Source organism: Drosophila willistoni, unplaced genomic scaffold, assembly GCF_018902025.1.
Source record: "Drosophila willistoni isolate 14030-0811.24 unplaced genomic scaffold, UCI_dwil_1.1 Seg586, whole genome shotgun sequence".
Lineage (NCBI taxonomy): Eukaryota > Metazoa > Arthropoda > Insecta > Diptera > Drosophilidae > Drosophila > Drosophila willistoni.
In genome coordinates this window covers 61,615-82,873 of record NW_025814504.1, presented here as the reverse complement: position 1 = coordinate 82,873, position 21,259 = coordinate 61,615, and the positions used below count along the sequence as shown (strand labels likewise).

Sequence of the window (21,259 nt, the reverse complement as noted above, 5' to 3'; positions counted from 1 at the left end):
AATTCTTTGATAGGCATTTTTTCTTTACATTTTCAAAAATATTTTTGTTTGAGTTTTTTTCTTTCAGATATTTAATTTTTCGTGCCTTTTCCGTTTGCAAAAGGATTCTTAAATGTCGATTTTTTTTATTGAAAAGTTTGACTTTTTGTTTTTCTTTTCTTAAATTCTCTGACATTTCAAAGTACTTTTTTATTTGCACAAAATTTAATTTGTGTCTCAATAGAGCTGCAATTATTTTTATTTCCATTACCAACCTGGGTTGCAGCATTTGGAAAATTCAAAATTTCAGAATCTTCTGTGCAAAAATCATTCACATCATAATTATTATCTTTTTCCGAGATATTCAACTTTATGTCGGTTTCTCCAAATAAGCGAAGAGTCGGTATAGCACCTGCTTTCAGATATTTTACGCGGACAAATTTTTTTTCAAAATTTAAGTTGCAAATTAACGCCTTGTCAACATTGACGTCAAATTGCAAATTACATTTTGAAACCCACTGGCGACGGACAGCCTTGTTTTTAGGAAACTTAAAAAGCCGCACGGGAAAGTGCTCTGAGCCATCTCTGTGGCTTCTCAGGCACGACTTAATAACACACTTAAGCCCACTTTTCCTACCATGAGTCACTTCTCCAGCAAAACTGTTGACTCTTTGACCTACAATGTTTGGCCATAAAAAGAAACTGATACAACTCAGAAATGCATTTCAAAGACCACGCAAAAGTCAAATCTTGTTCGTGGGCCACATGTCGACAGAATTTCGCTGCTTGTACAAACGTACACATTTTGTTTTTTTTTTTTTACTTCTTTTTAGTCTTACTAATTGAAAATTGAAATATCATACAGCCGCAATATTTCAAACGAAATTGCAGCAGCCGCAGACCATTGAAAATTTTATCAGGCAAAATTTATGCAAGAGCCTAAAGCCTCAAATGGAATTAAGTGAAGTGAAGTAAAGTAAACTGAAGTGCAATGGGTTAACACGCCCACCATATGTAAGCGTTACTTTGAATTTCACACATTATTTTTTTCGGTTTGTTTTTTGTTTAAGCACTTGGTAATATACAAATAATTGCCGTTTATTATCACATGCAAGAACGCGACGAGGCGTTGCTGCATGCCCCTCACACATTTCGAGTTGGAGAATTGGATTATCTGAAATGTCAAGCAGGCAAATTTTAACAAAATGGGACAAGACAGAACTGAAACTGTTTAAACAATTAACACCGGAAACCAACTTCTAAGCTTCGATCTTCGCACTTCGCAGTTTAAAAATTTTATTGAGCAAGGATATAGTTAAAAATAAATCACAAAATTTTATGTCTTAACAAACAACTAATTATTTTCTGCCTATTGATTTAAAAATTGTTACGAATTCATGTTATTTACTAATTTTTTACTCCCATGTTTGTGAGTTTGACCTAAACACCTGAAATACTGTTCAATCTATAATTGCAGGTTATAAATTGGTAACTAAATCACAAATCAAAGAAAACTTTAATAAATTATTTCGGTGCTTAACGGAAATAGTTGTATCTAATGTTAAGTTAACAGCATCATTTGCGAGCCATTTCAGATTCAAAGAAAGCTCTGTTAATTTAGAACTGTTGCCGACCGAGCAACAAGTTGTTTTCATACGATGGTCGAGCGCGTTGAGCTGCTTACTCCGCTATATATATTCGATGATAACGGGTTCGAATCCCCTTGCCGCTGCCACGGAAAAATTCGAAATTTTACTACTTTGTTTGTACCTTCAGCTTATGCACTGGCAAGAGTTTTTGGTAATTTTAATAATCATTAACTCTAATCCGCTGGAGGTACATTAAATCGTCCATTCTTACATTCCGTTGACACTGCATTATTAGCTTCTATATGTAAGCCTTGCAGCTTAGCTGATTGGAGTGAACACAATTTTTTTTACGAATGAAAATTTATTCCATCCTTTAAAGCAAAAAATTTTTTATGCTTCTCTATCTATTACCGAATTGTAAAAACTGAAATTTATTAAAATTTCTACTCACATATTTGACCTACAATTGAAAAACCATCTAACTAATTCTTATATTCCAAAATGGTGACACATTTGCCTACATTCTAAAGAGAGAATTTGACAGTGGCATAATAAAAGTTTACCTATGATGACTTTGGAATTTATTGTAATGGACAATGTTCAGTGTGGCGATTTGAATAAACAATTAGACAAGCGAAAACAAAACGATCGTTTCATGAAAACGAACAAGAAAACTGAATTCATTTTGGTGGAAAATAAAAGATTAAATATGCAATAGAGATTGACAAAACAAAAGACATACATGCATATCTCATCGTCGGCCTTTTCAAGTTTGCCGCTGGCGACCTTTCAAACTTTCATTTGTCTGCCCAACTGGTTGGCAAACAATGTGGCCAAAAGACACCTACCTACCTAGATTCAATAGTTGAACTGGATTTCGTAGGGGAAGTCGGCAATCCGTTGACTGCAGAGACTGCAAGTTTCCATTGTATGCAGTCAGTATTTGTTCACCACGGAAAAGGGCTTCTTAAATATATGATGCTGGACTTAATTCCACAAATATATTTACAGAAATGATATGCCTATATTGTTAAATACCTCAATGAGTAATCGGTTCAATCAAATTGCAAAATCCTCCAAATCAATATAAAATCAAAGCCGTCGTAATTCAAAACTGCTGCTGCACGTTTTTGACATTTAAATGTGAACGTAAGAGAACAAGACGAATTTGGCGAATTTCGTACACCTAAAAGTAAATATCTGCGAAAAATTTAATGTGGTCATAAAATTTTAATTTGTGACTTGTTTTCGAAACGTTGTTGGAATGTTGTATGAATGTCGTAGACGCGGTTTCGAAGTTTGAATTTAGTTCGCGTTTTTAGGAAACACTAATATAAACGGGATATATAGATACTTTTAAACCAAAACAACCACGAAACACCATAAACTTAAATTTTTAAATTCTGAAATTTTAACGAACACTAAGTTTAATTTTTAATTAAAAAATTAGTTCCCGATTTTTGTGCTTTTGTGTAATTTTGATGAAGAATCGTTTGTTTTTCACTTAATTTTTTTGTAAAGAAGTTATTACTTTGCAATTGTTAAATATAATGGTTAGATTTTCTAGATATAGGTTAGGTTAGTTTAAGCAGGCCATCCACTAGGAGTCCCACAGACAGATTTTCGCCCGTGGGGTGCGGGAGCGGGGGCCTATATCTGACAGGACATCAAGAGTTGATAAATTGTTCGCTTGGCTGCATCCTGAAGCGATTTCTTAGATGGGGTAGCTATGCCTCGTTACCAAGGCTGCACAGGATGTGTCTAAGCGTTTCTTGAACATCCGGAACATCCCACATAGACCGACTACAGGATATGGGTGTCAGACGAATGTCAAGAGTTGGTATATTGTTCGCTTGGCTGCATCCTGAAGCGTTTTCAGCAGATGGACTCCTAGGTACCTAAGCCTCATCGCTGCCAAGGCTACACAGGAGGTGTGCAAGCGTTTCTGGAACATCCGCAACCTTTAATTTTCTGTGAGCATCCTGCAATCCTAGAATCTGCGCTGACGGTCTGTCGCCTTGCTGCACATAATCTTGGATAGGACTGGTACGCTTACAGGATACAGGTTACAGGATCTTTTAAAATTTAGCCAATTTGGCAAATTTCCAAATAAAAGAATATATTTTTACAATTTCGCCTAATTATATGTACTTCGTAACTTTGGCCGAAAGGACATTAAAAATCACAATGATATGATATAAAGGATTATGTATATGTTTTTCGTAACCTTTAACCATTTTTTATAGAATGTGTTCTTAATTTTGATGTAATGTAATAAAAAAATATATTTCGTATAATGAATGATAACTTTTAACTTTTGTAACATTTTATGGAATTAATTTTAAAATTTGTACTTAATTTTGATGAAGAGTTTTATTCTTATTCGGTGTTAAAATTTTACTTAATTTTGATATAAAGGATTAAACGTAACCACTTTTGTAACTTTTTGGGTATTATGTTCTAAATTTGTATTTCCCAATTTTTGTCAAAAGAAACAATAAGGATTTTAAAAATATTTAGATTAGAGGGATGAATGTATGCTAAAATTTGTAGTTAATTTTGATGTAGAATTTTATATGTATAACTTAAGTGTGGCCAAAGGGACAATATTCAACTTTAGTAACTTTTTGCAATTGACATATGTATTTAATTTTGATGTAAAGGAAGAAATCCGTTTCCTGTTTTACGAGGACTGGACTTAAAAATTTGTTGTTATATATTTTTTTTAAAATTCGCGTGTTTTTCATGTAAGGATTTTATCTATTTTTTAATTTTTGAAACTTTTTATTTAAATAATTTTCAAGCTCGCAGCAATATTGCTACTATTCGACTGAAATATTTTCTTTCAACTCATATGACCTTTTGTGAGTGAGTATTTCTAGGTAACTAGATTGACTTGCTATGATATGAGAAACTTTGAAAATTAATTGAAAATTAAATTAAAAAATAAAATATTACCCCCGAAACGTATTTTCTAGCTACTCCCATGTTTGTAATCACATTAAATGTCGATGTCTAGTAACAAATTGCTCTGCACAGGTTGCAAATATATCTGCTCTGACATCATCTATAACCATTAAACATTATCCCATCAATGTGTATATTATGTATGCCCACAAATACCCTTGAAGAGGGTAGTTTAAAATTAGTCAGATGTTTGTAACGCACAGAAGGAGACGTTTCCGACCCCATAAAGTATATAAATTCTTGATCAGCATGAGAAGCTGAGCCGATATAGCCATGTCCGTCTGTCCGTCTGTGCGTATGCGTTTTACTCAGCCGTCTTAGGAGCTATCGGGATGAAATTTTTTTGGGTTTTATATTACCCGGGTAAGATAAAGTATGAAAATCTTTAGGATCGAAAACTATATCATATAGCTCTAGAAGAAACATTTTTGCAAAAATTGGAGTATCCCCATGAAATTTACCAATATGATAGTGTTGAATAAAATCTCAGATTCCAAAATTTTAATCTGATCGTATAAATAAAACACAAGTTACAGTCAATATAAATCGGTTTAAACGCTGCCGGCAGCGCTGCTTGCTGTCTACTACGTCATCATCAAATCAACAGAGCACACGCATACACACACAGACGCAACGGTACATGAACTGTATGTGTATGCGTGCCGTGCTTTGCTTAGGGAATAATGGAAGAAGAAAAAATTGTAGTTAAAAATGAAATAATATTTTGTTTATGAATTGATGAATAGAGTTGCAGGGCAAGAAATTTCAAAAAGGAAAAATATTATTGCCAAGTATACTGCAAGGGTATATAAAGTTAGGCATAGCCGAAGTTAGTTTCTTTCATATTTTTCAATATATTTACTTTTTTAATTATATTTAGGGCCGGGGCTAACTTCGACCGCGTCAAAGTTTGTATACCCTTGCAACTTTTTGTTAACTCTTTCCTTACCTAAAGCCATCAAAATGGAAAAACGTTTTTTCTTAAAAGGCTAAAGTTTGCGAAAGAACGGCCTACAATCTTAGCATAAGAAATAACGAAGATATTGATCAAAGTCACTGTTTTCTACCGATCGTTCCTATGGGAGCTATATGATAAAGTCACCCGATCTTTATCAAAGATCGTTCCTATGGGAGCTATATGATATAGTCATCCGATCTTGATCCAATTTGGCATAGTCGTTTATATGTGTAATTAACCTACCAAGATTAAATTTCACGACAATATCTCAGAAAATAATGAAGTTATTGAGAAAAGTCACTGTTCGTAACTTTGCCATTTGTATGGGTGATATAGTGATCCGATCTGACTGAATCCGAGATATACAACCCCTGCAGTATATACAAGCCTACATGCAAATTCTTTTTTCAATTATATTTTTAATTATATTTCTTTTATTTGTATACTTAATAATATATATTTAATTAAATATATATTTAATATATATAATTTATTTATTTAATATACTATAAACAATTTTTTTAAGCAATTGAGGAGTGTTATCTCTTTTGTTTTGTATTAAGAAATAATGTTGAATAAAACTGTACGATTGATTGTGAGTAAAAACGACCTCGAAATTCGGGAGAAAAAAGTGGGATTGCGCTAACGATCCCACAAATTGGTGTCAGAAGTGGGATTGCACTAACAGTCCCACAAATTGGTGTCAGAAGTCAGATATGTACATTTACATGGTGCATCGAACTTACGTGCAGTTAAAAGATGTTGTTAAATAAAGAACACTAATTAAAAAAAAAACTTTCGAAGCGAAAAATTCATTAAAATTGAGTCGCCAAAGACAGAAAAAGTTCGAAAAAAAATATGTGTTTGATTTAACCTTAATGTACAAAGAGCGGTAAAAAAAACCACCCCAATTGATGATGTTAGAGAGAGACAGTGAAACGTCCAAGTTTAAGTGAGAATGAAAAGTGTGGAGGTGCGAACAGAATAGAGAGAACGTGACAAAGAGGCAGAAAGCGCAAAGAGATTGACGATCGTTGAAATTTTGCAAAAATTTACGTGGCAATGAGGCTGGCATAGCGTAATTTTTGTAAATGTGTTGGAGTATCGTCGTGGGAACTATTCACTGAGATGCTAGATTTATGTGGCAAATGGCCTGGAACATAGAATCTATGTGGTGAGTAGCTGTACCTAGAGTGGGAAATTCTTGAGAATTGGCGGCAAGCGAAGCTTTTAAAAATTGGAGGCAAGAGAAGCTACAACAATTGGCGGCAAGAGAAGCTACAACAATTGGCGGCAAGAGCGAGAAAGCATTAGACGCACAAGTTTGGCGGCGTCACCGCGAAAAATTTGTACAAGAGGGAGATATCGGCATTGGCGGCAAGAGAAAGAAAGCATTAGACTCACAAGTTTGGCGGCGTCACTGAGAAAAATTTGTACAAGAGGGAGACATCGGCATTGGCGTCACGAATGAGACATCGGCGTTGGCGTCACGAGCGAGACAGCGTTAGTGAGAGCATTCGTGAAAGATCGACATATCAACAGAATTGGCGCGAATAAACGGCGTTGGTGAGACAACACGAGCGAGCGAGAAGGCAACATAGTGGTGAGCCAGATGTTTATGTTAATTAACATTATGTTTACAGAACGAAAGATGTTATAATTTAAATTGAGTTGATGCAATCATTAAATTAAATCAAAATAAATTTATGTCAAAATTATAACTAATAATTTAAAGATTGGCTTGAATAAAAGTAAAGTAACTTAAAGTTGATTCGAAAGTAAAGTAGATTAATGTTGATTCAAAAGTAAAGTAAATAAATTTGGAAGAAAGAGAAAATTAAATTACTAACAATAGAGTAAGATTATACTTTTGTAAAATATATTTAAATTTCAGCTGTAACGAGTAAGCCACGACGAATATAAAATGAATAGAGACGAAGTATTAAGTTTAAATGTAAATGAGCTCAAAGCAAAGTTGGCCAGTTTGAATTTGGCAATAACTGGTAGAAAGCAATCGTTGCAAGATCGTCTTCTCGAATATTTCAGTTTGCTGGCTGACGAAGTCGAGGAAAATTGGTTACGGGATTTTGAAGATAATGCAGAAGCAGTTCAATGGAACTCTTTACAGAAATTTATCTATGCGAAGCAATTATTAAAAGGTGCAGCAAAAGTTTTTGTGCGTAGTGAGCGAGAAGTGACTGATTGAATATCATTAAAAAGAATTTTGTTAAGCGAGTTCGGCTCAGAAGTATCAGCAATTCAAGTACATAAATTGTTGCGAAATAGACGTAAAGGCCCAATTAAGATTTTCGTGAGTACCTTTATAGTCTAAGGAAAATAGGCAGTTCCATAAACTTAGATGAAGCTAGTGTTATAGAATATTTCATAGAAGGAATACCTGATTCAAAAGCTAACAAAAGTAACTTGTATCAGGCAAAGACAGTCATTCAGCTGAAGGAACAGATTACAATTTACCAAAAGGTTTACTTTGGTCGCCATCAACTGGTAAATAGAAACAGAAATCATAATGAGAAGGATGATAGAAAAGCGGAAATATCTAAACAACCGAAAAAATGCTTTAAGTGTGGCGAAGTATCTCATTTGATGAGTGAGTGTCCAAAGAATAAGTGCTTTAAATGCGATCAGATAGGGCATAAAGCATCAGTATGCCCGAAAGTACAATGTCAAAGGAAATCAATGTAAAAGGAAAAGCTATTTTCAAAACAATATCATGTGGAAACGTTGAGCTGTCGGCACTCATAGATACTCATAGATACAGGATGTGACCTATGTTTAATAAGAGATGATATTATCAGAAAACTTCATGGTGTAGAATTAAGCGATGAACGAAACCGTTTATTGGTATAGTTTTAAAGCGCAGGTTACTATTGATGGTCTTCAATGGCCCTTAACGTTCCATGTTTATAGAAAAGAGGATATTGACTATGAAGTAGTGATTGGAAACAACATTTTAGAATTAGCTGATATGGTTATCACAAAGGGAAATGCTACTTTTAAGCGTAAAGAAGAAGAAGTGATACCAAACAAAGAAGCGAAAGAAACTGTACACAATAAAGAAGTGAAAACTCCGAAGGGTATGTTACAGCAATTTGAGAGTTTGTTTTTATTAGCTGAAGAAGAAAAGAGTGAAATAGATTTGTGCCATATAACTAAATCGGACGTCAAAGAAGTCAAGCAGCTTATTCACAGTTATGTACCACAACCGTCAAAGAAGAGTCCAGTCGAAATGAAAATATTATTAAGTGACGAATGCCCAGTATACGAACGGCCGAGGCGTTTATCTTTCGTTGATAAAGGTATTTCGGACTCAACAGTAGAAAAATTATTAACCGGGGTTGAGATGAGGACTAATAGTTTCCCTGAGTTACAAGAACTTTTGGAAGAGGAAGCCATAGAAGAGCTGGAAGTTGAACGCACTAACGTTCGTCAGGAAGCTCAGCATAATATGGAGAGAATCCAAGAGGAAAAGTTATAACAAAAAACGCAAAAAGGTAGTTGAGTATAAAATTTGTGATTTGATAGCAATTAAGCGAACTCAATATGGTTCAGGATTAAAACTTAAGGCTAAATATTTTGGACCATATAGGGTGGTGAAAGTAAAGTCTCATGGACGATATGACGTAGAAAAGGTAGGAGATCACGAAGGTCCTGGGAAAACCTCAACTGTCACAGAGTCGTGGAATGGTCAAGTGAATTCATCAGACGATTCAACATTCGAGGCGAATGATAAGTCAGTCCGGCCGAATGTGGGAATGGGTCGAGAGACGAGAAGCGGTCGGATTGTATTGAACCAGTTCAGAGGTTCATAATTTAAAGGTTATCAACGATATCGATGACAAACCATCGATATCATTGAGAAAAGATTTCTATGGCGTCAAGTTGTGTCGAATAAGAAGAGTGTAGTTATGTAATAAAAAAGTGATAAAAGTAAGATTGATTGTGAGTAAAAACGGCCTAGAAACTCGGGAGGAAAAAGTGGGATTGCACTACGAGTGCCACATCTATATTTTAAAAAATTACCCCTGACGGACGGACATTCCCAGAATACGACTCTGTTGCTTATCGACCTTTTTTTTTTTTTTAAGACTGTAAAATTTCTATTTTCTTATTGCTTTTGTGCTTTTCAGAAGCACCGCATAAACTTTCCATCAGCCATTTGCTATTTTTTTTAAATTTAGAATAAATTTTCGATGCTCGCTGCATTCATGCGATTCACTGTACCAATCTAAGTAATTCGGGTCCTTCTCAATATTCGAAAGGCATTCATTAATAATTTTTTCTTTTAGTTTGCGCGCATGTGGGAAATTTTTAAAGAACTTATAATGCTGCTTCATCAGGTTAAATAAATGATTTTGTGGGGCTTTAAGCTTTAGGTTGTTGTTTGTAGTTTTAAAATTTTTGTTAATGATAAAAAATACCGATTCATCATAATTTGCAATCTCTTCTTTTAAAAGTTCTTTGCATGAATCGCAATTGAACTTTTGTTGGGCTTTATGCATAACAAATCCTACGAAATATTTCAATGAATTCTCAGTGGCTATACTGATTTCAGTTGTCTGTTCTTTATCAGACTCGGATACTTCATCCTTCATATTTTCATCTAAGATTATGTTAAAATGTTCGTAATACACCTGATCTTGGTCATTTACGTTTTCAATTGCCAGTTCATGCTTTGTTTCTTCAATAACATTTATTAGCATATCTTCATCTGGCTCGCAATTACCTGTTGTCGTTTTTGAAGTTATTAATTTCATTGACAACATTTTTGATATTATTGCATTGAATTCGAATAACATAGGATTATTGTTTGTGCCACCCCTACTTCTTATTAGGTAAAATACATGTTTGTGCCACACCTACTTCTTATTAGGTAAAATACATGTTCTAGCGCATCTTGGTTTAGACGTGTCAACATTAAAAAGAATACACTCCGTGCCCTTCATTCCAAATATCGCTTGTAAGCATTAGTATTGTGTTTATTGATAGAACTATTCCATCTAAACAATAAACTTTTGTGCGATATAGACACTTCTTAAAATAGTCTCTCATTTCTATTATGTATTAAAGAACTTATAATGCTGCTTCATCAGGTTAAATAAATGATTTTGTGGGGCTTTAAGCTTTAGGTTGTTGTTTATAGTTTTAAAATTTTTGTTAATGATAAAAAATTCTGATTCATCATAATTTGCAATCACTTCTTTTAAAAGTTCTTTGCATGAAGCGAAAGAACTTTTACACGTTGTCACTGTCTTTCTGGATCGCTGATTTATTCGGATTTCTATCATAAATATTACTGCTATTCAAGCAATCAAACAACCTGTTTACTTTTCTATAAATTTAGATGTATCGATTGCCACATCTTCGCAGTCAATAAATTTGCCATGTTGAATCAATGTTTTAATGGCGGATGATACTGTTTGGCTAAATACCTGCGTTGCATATTTAACCTTCATCTTTTCGAAAGAATTTTGAATAGAAACTCGCATTAGAATGTTTCTATTGGATTTTGTGAGGTGGGGGACATCATATATGCCATATATTTTCTGGTCATCCAGAGAAAAATAGGGTGCTTCGTTAACTATTCCAAGTTTATTGAATGCCCCTCGATTGTTGGGCCTTGATCGCATACTACTGCTCTTATAAAAAGGCCTAGGGTTCTTGCGGCTCTTATATTTGAATCTATTAATTGTGTTAACTTATGAGCAGTGTGCATATAGCCCCCTCACCATGAAAACACATATTTGCTTACATAAAGCGTCAGTTTTTTCGTAGCCATCATCCACAAATCCTTCCACTTATCCAATCTCATTCATATAGGCCTTCGAAGAATAAAAATGAAGTAAGTAGACTCGTCGACTTGGGTATACCATACACCAGGTGAAATAAATATTTAAAATTTTGAAAACAAAATGTATGTCTATTAAATTGTTATAACATGCCTCATAACCATATGCCATCTCGCTCACTCTACAAACACACGAGCACTCTAGCGTCGCCACTAGCCAACGGCCAATTCTGCCCATATGGATCGCGTAGCGAAATACGTTCATACGCATATTTTGCATGATTCTAGTCCGATTTCAATAAAATTTAATAGTTTGGTAGAAATAGATAAGATTAATTAGTCCGCCAAATTTTATTGTGATGGTCAAAAAATTGCAAGAGGCAATCGGTTTTTTATTAATTATGGAGGAGTAACATTTTAAAATATATATATAAATGTGTAATTCTGGGGGCGTAAGGGAGCGTGGCCAAAATTCCAATTAACTCTATATATTTACATATCACACGAGTCTACATACCAAATTTGGTGGCTCTAGCTCTTATAGTCTCCGAGATCTGCGTGTTCATACAGACGGACGGACGGACGGACGGACATGGCTAGATCGACGCGGTTGTTCTTCCTGATCAAAAATATATATACTTTATGGGGTCCGAGAAGCTTCCTTCTGCCTGTTACATACATTTTGGCGACTTTAATACCTATGGGTGTATAGTATAATTAATGCTTTGAGCAATTATTTTTTCATCTTAAATCCACGATTGCTTGTTTTTTAGTAACATAGTGCAAATCATGTTTGAATTCTTTGAAATATTTCGAAAATATTTTTGTTTGCATTTTTTTCTTTCAGATATTTAATTTTTCGTGCCTTTTCCGTTTGCAAAAAAATTCTTAAATGTCGTTTTTTTTATTGAAAAGTTTGACTTTTTGTTTTCTTTCTTAAATTCTCTGACATTTCAAAGTACATTTTTATTTGCACAAAATTCAATTTGTGTCTCAATAGAGCTGCAATTATTCTTATTTCCATTACCAACCTGGGTTGCAGCATTTGGAAAATTCAAAATTTCAGAATCTTCTTCTGTGCAAAAATCATACACATCATAATTATTATCTTTTTCCGAGATATTCAACTTTATGTCGGTTTCTTCAAATAAGCGAAGAGTCGGTATAGCACCTGCTTTCAGATATTTTACGCGGACAAATTTTTTTTTTAAAATGTAAGTTGCAAATCAACGCCTTGTCAACATTGACGTCAGATTGCAAATTACATTTTAAAACCCACTGGCGACGGACAGCCTCGTTTTTAGGAAACTTAAAAGCCGTTCGGGAAAGTGCTCTGAGCCATCCCTGTGACTTCTCAGGCACGACTTAATAACACATTTAAGCCCACTTTTCCTACCATGCGTCACTTCTCCAGCAAAACTTCTCCAGCAAAATTGGCCATAAAAGGAAACTGATACAACTCAGAAATGCATTTCAAAGACCACGCAAAAGTCAAATCTTGTTCGTGGGCCACATGTCGACAGAATTTCTCTGCTTGTACAAACGTACACATTTTGTTTTTTTTTTTTTTTATTTCTTTTTAGTCTTACTAATGAAAATTGAAATATCATATAGCCGCAATATTTCAAACGAAATTGCAGCAGCCGCAGCCCATTGAAAATTTTATCAGGCAAAATTTATGCAACAGCCTAAAGCCTCAAATGGAATGAAGGAAGTGAAGTAAAGTAAACTGAAGTGCAATGGGCTAACACGCCCACCATATGTAAGCCTTACTCTGAATTTCACACATTATTTTTTTCGGTTTGTTTTTTGTTTAAGCACTTGGTAATATACAAATAATTGCCGTTTATTATCACATGCAAGAACGCGACGAGGCGTTGCTGCATGCCCCTCACACATTTCGAGTTGGAGAATTGGATTATCTGAAATGTCAAGCAGGCAAATTTTAACAAAATGGGACAAGACAGAACTGAAACTGTTTAAACAATTAACACCGGAAACCAACTTCTAAGCTTCGATCTTCGCACTTCGCAGTTTAAAAATTTTATTGAGCAAGGATATAGTTAAAAATAAATCACAAAATTTTATGTCTTAACAAACAACTAATTATTTTCTGCCTATTGATTTAAAAATTGTTACGAATTCATGTTATTTACTAATTTTTTACTCCCATGTTTGTGAGTTTGACCTAAACACCTGAAATACTGTTCAATCTATAATTGCAGGTTATAAATTGGTAACTAAATCACAAATCAAAGAAAACTTTAATAAATTATTTCGGTGCTTAACGGAAATAGTTGTATCTAATGTTAAGTTAACAGCATCATTTGCGAGCCATTTCAGATTCAAAGAAAGCTCTGTTAATTTAGAACTGTTGCCGACCGAGCAACAAGTTGTTTTCATACGATGGTCGAGCGCGTTGAGCTGCTTACTCCGCTATATATATTCGATGATAACGGGTTCGAATCCCCTTGCCGCTGCCACGGAAAAATTCGAAATTTTACTACTTTGTTTGTACCTTCAGCTTATGCACTGGCAAGAGTTTTTGGTAATTTTAATAATCATTAACTCTAATCCGCTGGAGGTACATTAAATCGTTCATTCTTACATTCCGTTGACACTGCATTATTAGCTTCTATATGTGAGCCTTGCAGCTTAGCTGATTTGAGTGAACACATTTTTTTTACGAATGAAAATTTATTCCATCCTTTAAAGCAAAAAATTTTTTATGCTTCTCTATCTATTACCGAATTGTAAAAACTGAAATTTATTAAAATTTCTACTCACATATTTGACCTACAATTAAAAAACCAGCTAACTAATTCTTATATTCCAAAATGGTGACACATTTGCCTACATTCTAAAGAGAGAATTTGACAGTGGCATAATAAAAGTTTACCTATGATGACTTTGGAATTTATTGTAATGGACAATGTTCAGTGTGGCGATTTGAATAAACAATTAGACAAGCGAAAACAAAACGATCGTTTCATGAAAACGAACAAGAAAACTGAATTCATTTTGGTGGAAAATAAAAGATTAAATATGCAATAGAGATTGACAAAACAAAAGACATACATGCATATCTCATCGTCGGCCTTTTCAAGTTTGCCGCTGGCGACCTTTCAAACTTTCATTTGTCTGCCCAACTGGTTGGCAAACAATGTGGCCAAAAGACACCTACCTACCTAGATTCAAAAGTTGGACTGGATTTCGTATGGAAAGTCGGCAATCCGTTGACTGCAGAGACTGCAAGTTTCCATTGTATGCAGTCAGTATTTGTTCACCACGGAAAAGGGCTTCTTAAATATATGATGCTGGACTTAATTCCACAAATATATTTACAGAAATGATATGCCTATATTCTTAAATACCTCAATGAGTAATCGATTCAATCAAATTGCAAAATCCTCCAAATCGATATAAAATCAAAGCCGTCGTAATTCAAAACTGCTGCTGCACGTTTTTGACATTTGATTGTGAACCTAAGAAAACAAGACGAATTTGGCGAATTTCGTACACCTAAAAGTAAATATCTGCGAAAAATTTAATGTGGTCATAAAATTTTAATTTGTGACTTGTTTTCGAAACGATGTTTGAATGTTGTATGAATGTCGTAGACGCGGTTTCGAAGTTTGAATTTAGTTCGCGTTTTTAGGAAACACTAATATAAACGGGATATATAGATACTTTTAAAACAAAGCAACCACGAAACACCATAAACTTAAATTTTTAAATTCTGAAATTTTAACGAACACTAAGTTTAATTTTAATTAAAAAATTACTTCCCGATTTTAGTGCTTTTGTGTAATTTTGATGAAGAATCGTTGTTTTTTCACTTAATTTTGATGTAAAGAAGTTATTACTTTGCAATTGTTAAATATAATGGTTAGATTTTCTAGATATAGGTTAGGTTAGTTTAAGCAGGCCATCCACTAGGAGTCCCACAGACAGATTTTCGTCCGTGGGGTGCGGGAGCGGGGGCTTATATCTGACAGGACATCAAGAGTTGATAAATTGTTCGCTTGGCTGCATCCTGAAGCGATTTCATAGATGGGGTAGCTATGCCTTGTTACCAAGGCTGCACAGGATGTGTCTAAGCGTTTCTTGAACATCCGGAACATCCCACATAGACCGACTACAGGATATGGGTATCAGACGAATGTCAAGAGTTGGTATATTGTTCGCTTGGCTGCATCCTGAAGCGTTTTCAGCAGATGGACTCCTAGGTACCTAAGCCTCATCGCTGCCAAGGCTACGCAGGAGGTGTGCAAGCGTTTTTGGAACATCCGCAACCTTTCATTTTCCGCAGTCCTTCACATGAGCTGTGTGTCCGATGAGCATGCCTGTGAGCATCCTGCAATCCTAGAATCTGCGCTGACGGTCTGTCGCCTTGCTGCACATAATCTTGGATATGACTGGTACGCTTACAGGATACAGGTTACAGGATCTTTTTTAAAAGATTTCTTTTTTAATTTAGCCAAATTTCCAAATAAAAGAATTTATTTTTATTTTGCCTAATCATATGTACTTCGTAACTTTGGCCGAAAGGACATTAAAAAGCACAATGATATGATATAAAGGATTATGTATATGTTTCGTAACCTTTAACCATTTTTTATAGAATGTGTTCTTAATTTTGATGTAATGTAATATAAAAAATATATATTTCGTATAATGAATGATAACTTTTAACTTTTGTAACATTTTATGGAATTAATTTTAAAATTTGTACTTAATTAATGTAACCTTTAACCATTTTTTATAGAATGTGTTCTTAATTTTGATGTAATGTAATATAAAAAATATATATTTCGTATAATGAATGATAACTTTTAACTTTTGTAACATTTTATGGAATTAATTTTAAAATTTGTACTTAATTTTGATGAAGAGTTTTATTCTTATTCGGTGTTAAAATTTTACTTAATTTTGATATAAAGGATTAAACGTAACCACTTTTGTAACTTTTGGGTATTATGTTCTAAATGTGTATTTCCCAATTTTTGTCAAAAGAAACAATAAGGATTTTAAAAATGTTTAGATTAGAGGGATGAATGTATGCTAAAATTTGTAGTTAATTTTGATGTAGAATTTTATATGTATAACTTAAGTGTGGCCAAAGGGACAATATTCAACTTTTGTAACTTTTCGCAATTGACATATGTATGTATTTTTTAATTTTTGTCTCGAGCACCAACACGATAATTTTTGAAACTTTTTATTTAAATAATTTTCAAGCTCGCAGCAATATTGCTACTATTGGACTGAAATATTTCCTTTCAACTCATATGACCTTTTGTGAGTGAGTATTTCTAGGTAACTAGATTGACTTGCTATGATATGAGAAACTTTGAAAATTAATTGAAAATTAAATTAAAAAATAAAATATTACCCCCGAAACGGATTTTCTAGCTACTCCCATGTTTGTAATCACATTAAATGTCGATGTCTAGTAACAAATTGCTCTGCACAGGTTGCAAATATATCTGTTCTGACATCATCTATAACCATTAAACATTATCCCATCAATGTGTATATTATTTATGCCCACATATACCCTTGCAGAGGGTATTATAAAATTGGTCAGATGTTTGTAACGCACAGAAGGAGACGTTTCCGACCCCATAAAGTATATAAATTCTTGATCAGCATGAGAAGCTGAGCCGATATAGCCATGTCCGTCTGTCCGTCTGTGCGTATGCGTTTTACTCAGCCGTCTTAGGAGCTATCGGGATGAAATTTTTTTGGGTTTTATATTACCCGGGTAAGATAAAGTATGAAAATCTTTAGGATCGAAAACTATATCATATAGCTCTAGAAGAAACATTTTTGCAAAAATTGGAGTATCCCCATGAAATTTACCAATATGATAGTGTTGAATAAAATCTCAGATTCCAAAATTTTAATCTGATCGTATAAATAAAACACAAGTTACAGTCAATATAAATCGGTTTAAACGCTGCCGGCCTCGCTTCTTGCTGCCTACTACGTCATCATCAAATCAACAGAGCACACGCATACACACACAGACGCAACGCTACATGAACTGTATGTGTATGCGTGCCGTGCTTTGCTTAGGGAATAATAGAATAAGACGAAAAAATTGTAGTTAAAAGAGAAATATTTTGTTTGTGAATTAATGAATAGAGTTGCAGGGCAAGAAATTTCAAAAAGGAAAAATATTGTTGCCAAGTATACTGCAAGGGTATATAAAATAAATATATATTATGGTTTCTTTCATATTTTTCAATATATATACTTTTTTAATTATATTTAGGGCCGGGGCTAACTTCGACCGCGTCAAAGTTTGTATACCCTTGCAACTTTATTGGTAACTCTTTCCTTACCTATAGCCAGCAAAATGGAAAAACGTTTTTTCTAAAAAGGCTAAAGTTTGCGAAAGAACGGCCTACAATCTTAGCATAAGAAATAACGAAGATATTGATCAAAGTCACTGTTTTCCAGCGATCGTTCCTATGGGAGCTATATGATATAGTCACCCGAGCTTTATCAAATTCGGCACAGTCATTAACAGATATATTAAACTAAAAAATATCAAATCTTGTTCGTGGGCCACATGTCGACAGAATTTCTCTGCTTGTACAAACGTACACATTTTGTTTTTTTTTTTTTTCATTTCTTTTTAGTCTTACTAATTGAAAATTGAAATATCATATAGCCGCAATATTTCAAACGAAATTGCAGCAGCCGCAGCCCATTGAAAATTTTATCAGGCAAAATTTATGCAAGAGCCTAAAGCCTCAAATGGAATGAAGGAAGTGAAGTAAAGTAAACTGAAGTGCAATGGGCTAACACGCCCACCATATGTAAGCCTTACTTTGAATTTCACACATTATTTTTTCGGTTTGTTTTTTGTTTAAGCACTTGGTAATATACAAATAATTGCCGTTTATTATCACATGCAAGAACGCGACGAGGCGTTGCTGCATGCCCCTCACACATTTCGAGTTGGAGAATTGGATTATCTGAAATGTCAAGCAGGCAAATTTTAACAAAATGGGACAAGACAGAACTGAAACTGTTTAAACAATTAACACCGGAAACCAACTTCTAAGCTTCGATCTTCGCACTTCGCAGTTTAAAAATTTTATTGAGCAAGGATATAGTTAAAAATAAATCACAAAATTTTATGTCTTAACAAACAACTAATTATTTTCTGCCTATTGATTTAAAAATTGTTACGAATTCATGTTATTTACTAATTTTTTACTCCCATGTTTGTGAGTTTGACCTAAACACCTGAAATACTGTTCAATCTATAATTGCAGGTTATAAATTGGTAACTAAATCACAAATCAAAGAAAACTTTAATAAATTATTTCGGTGCTTAACGGAAATAGTTGTATCTAATGTTAAGTTAACAGCATCATTTGCGAGCCATTTCAGATTCAAAGAAAGCTCTGTTAATTTAGAACTGTTGCCGACCGAGCAACAAGTTGTTTTCATACGATGGTCGAGCGCGTTGAGCTGCTTACTCCGCTATAAATATTCGATGATAACGGGTTCGAATCCCCTTGCCGCTGCCACGGAAAAATTCGAAATTTTACTACTTTGTTTGTACCTTCAGCTTATGCACTGGCAAGAGTTTTTGGTAATTTTAATAATCATTAACTCTAATCCGCTGGAGGTACATTAAATCGTTCATTCTTACATTCCGTTGACACTGCATTATTAGCTTCTATATGTGAGCCTTGCAGCTTAGCTGATTTGAGTGAACACATTTTTTTTACGAATGAAAATTTATTCCATCCTTTAAAGCAAAAAATTTTTTATGCTTCTCTATCTATTACCGAATTGTAAAAACTGAAATTTATTAAAATTTCTACTCACATATTTGACCTACAATTAAAAAACCAGCTAACTAATTCTTATATTCCAAAATGGTGACACATTTGCCTACATTCTAAAGAGAGAATTTGACAGTGGCATAATAAAAGTTTACCTATGATGACTTTGGAATTTATTGTAATGGACAATGTTCAGTGTGGCGATTTGAATAAACAATTAGACAAGCGAAAACAAAACGATCGTTTCATGAAAACGAACAAGAAAACTGAATTCATTTTGGTGGAAAATAAAAGATTAAATATGCAATAGAGATTGACAAAACAAAAGACATACATGCATATCTCATCGTCGGCCTTTTCAAGTTTGCCGCTGGCGACCTTTCAAACTGTCATTTGTCTGCCCAACTGGTTGGCAAACAATGTGGCCAAAAGACACCTACCTACCTAGATTCAAAAGTTGGACTGGATTTCGTATGGAAAGTCGGCAATCCGTTGACTGCAGAGACTGCAAGTTTCCATTGTATGCAGTCAGTATTTGTTCACCACGGAAAAGGGCTTCTTAAATATATGATGCTGGACTTAATTCCACAAATATATTTACAGAAATGATATGCCTATATTCTTAAATACCTCAATGAGTAATCGGTTCAATCAAATTGCAAAATCCTCCAAATCGATATAAAATCAAAGCCGTCGTAATTCAAAACTGCTGCTGCACGTTTTTGACATTTGATTGTGAACCTAAGAAAACAAGACGAATTTGGCGAATTTCGTACACCTAAAAGTAAATATCTGCGAAAAATTTAATGTGGTCATAAAATTTTAATTTGTGACTTGTTTTCGAAACGATGTTTGAATGTTGTATGAATGTCGTAGACGCGGTTTCGAAGTTTGAATTTAGTTCGCGTTTTTAGGAAACACTAATATAAACGGGATATATAGATACTTTTAAAACAATTCTGAAATTTTAACGAACACTAAGTTTAATTTTTAATTAAAAAATTACTTCCCGATTTTAGTGCTTTTGTGTAATTTTGATGAAGAATCGTTGTTTTTTCACTTAATTTTGATGTAAAGAAGTTATTACTTTGCAATTGTTAAATATAATGGTTAGATTTTCTAGATATAGGTTAGGTTAGTTTAAGCAGGCCATCCACTAGGAGTCCCACAGACAGATTTTCGTCCGTGGGGTGCGGGAGCGGGGGCTTATATCTGACAGGACATCAAGAGTTGATAAATTGTTCGCTTGGCTGCATCCTGAAGCGATTTCATAGATGGGGTAGCTATGCCTTGTTACCAAGGCTGCACAGGATGTGTCTAAGCGTTTCTTGAACATCCGGAACATCCCACATAGACCGACTACAGGATATGGGTATCAGACGAATGTCAAGAGTTGGTATATTGTTCGCTTGGCTGCATCCTGAAGCGTTTTCAGCAGATGGACTCCTAGGTACCTAAGCCTCATCGCTGCCAAGGCTACGCAGGAGGTGTGCAAGCGTTTTTGGAACATCCGCAACCTTTCATTTTCCGCAGTCCTTCACATGAGCTGTGTGTCCGATGAGCATGCCTGTGAGCATCCTGCAATCCTAGAATCTGCGCTGACGGTCTGTCGCCTTGCTGCACATAATCTTGGATATGACTGGTACGCTTACAGGATCTTTTTTAAAAGATTTCTTTTTAATTTAGCCAAATTTCCAAATAAAAGAATTTATTTTTATTTTGCCTAATCATATGTACTTCGTAACTTTGGCCGAAAGGACATTAAAAAGCACAATGATATGATATAAAGGATTATGTATATGTTTCGTAACCTTTAACCATTTTTTATAGAATGTGTTCTTAATTTTGATGTAATGTAATATAAAAAATATATATTTCGTATAATGAATGATAACTTTTAACTTTTGTAACATTTTATGGAATTAATTTTAAAATTTGTACTTAATTAATGTAACCTTTAACCATTTTTTATAGAATGTGTTCTTAATTTTGATGTAATGTAATATAAAAAATATATATTTCGTATAATGAATGATAACTTTTAACTTTTGTAACATTTTATGGAATTAATTTTAAAATTTGTACTTAATTTTGATGAAGAGTTTTATTCTTATTCGGTGTTAAAATTTTACTTAATTTTGATATAAAG

At 34.0% G+C, this 21,259-nt stretch overlaps 2 long non-coding RNA genes across 2 annotated transcripts; both read right to left on the bottom strand.

Moving 5' to 3' along the window:
- Positions 1–3,086: 3,086 nt before the first annotated feature.
- LOC124461664 lies at positions 3,087–3,864 on the bottom strand. Its single transcript, XR_006955206.1, has 2 exons — positions 3,698–3,864; positions 3,087–3,643 (listed from the first exon to the last, which is right to left on the bottom strand). It is a non-coding gene; the product is annotated as an uncharacterized LOC124461664 (long non-coding RNA).
- An 11,274-nt stretch (positions 3,865–15,138) lies between these two features.
- Positions 15,139–16,120, bottom strand: LOC124461663. The gene is made up of 2 exons (XR_006955205.1): positions 16,049–16,120; positions 15,139–15,904 (listed from the first exon to the last, which is right to left on the bottom strand). It is a non-coding gene; the product is annotated as an uncharacterized LOC124461663 (long non-coding RNA).
- Between the last annotated feature and the right edge of the window lie 5,139 nt (positions 16,121–21,259).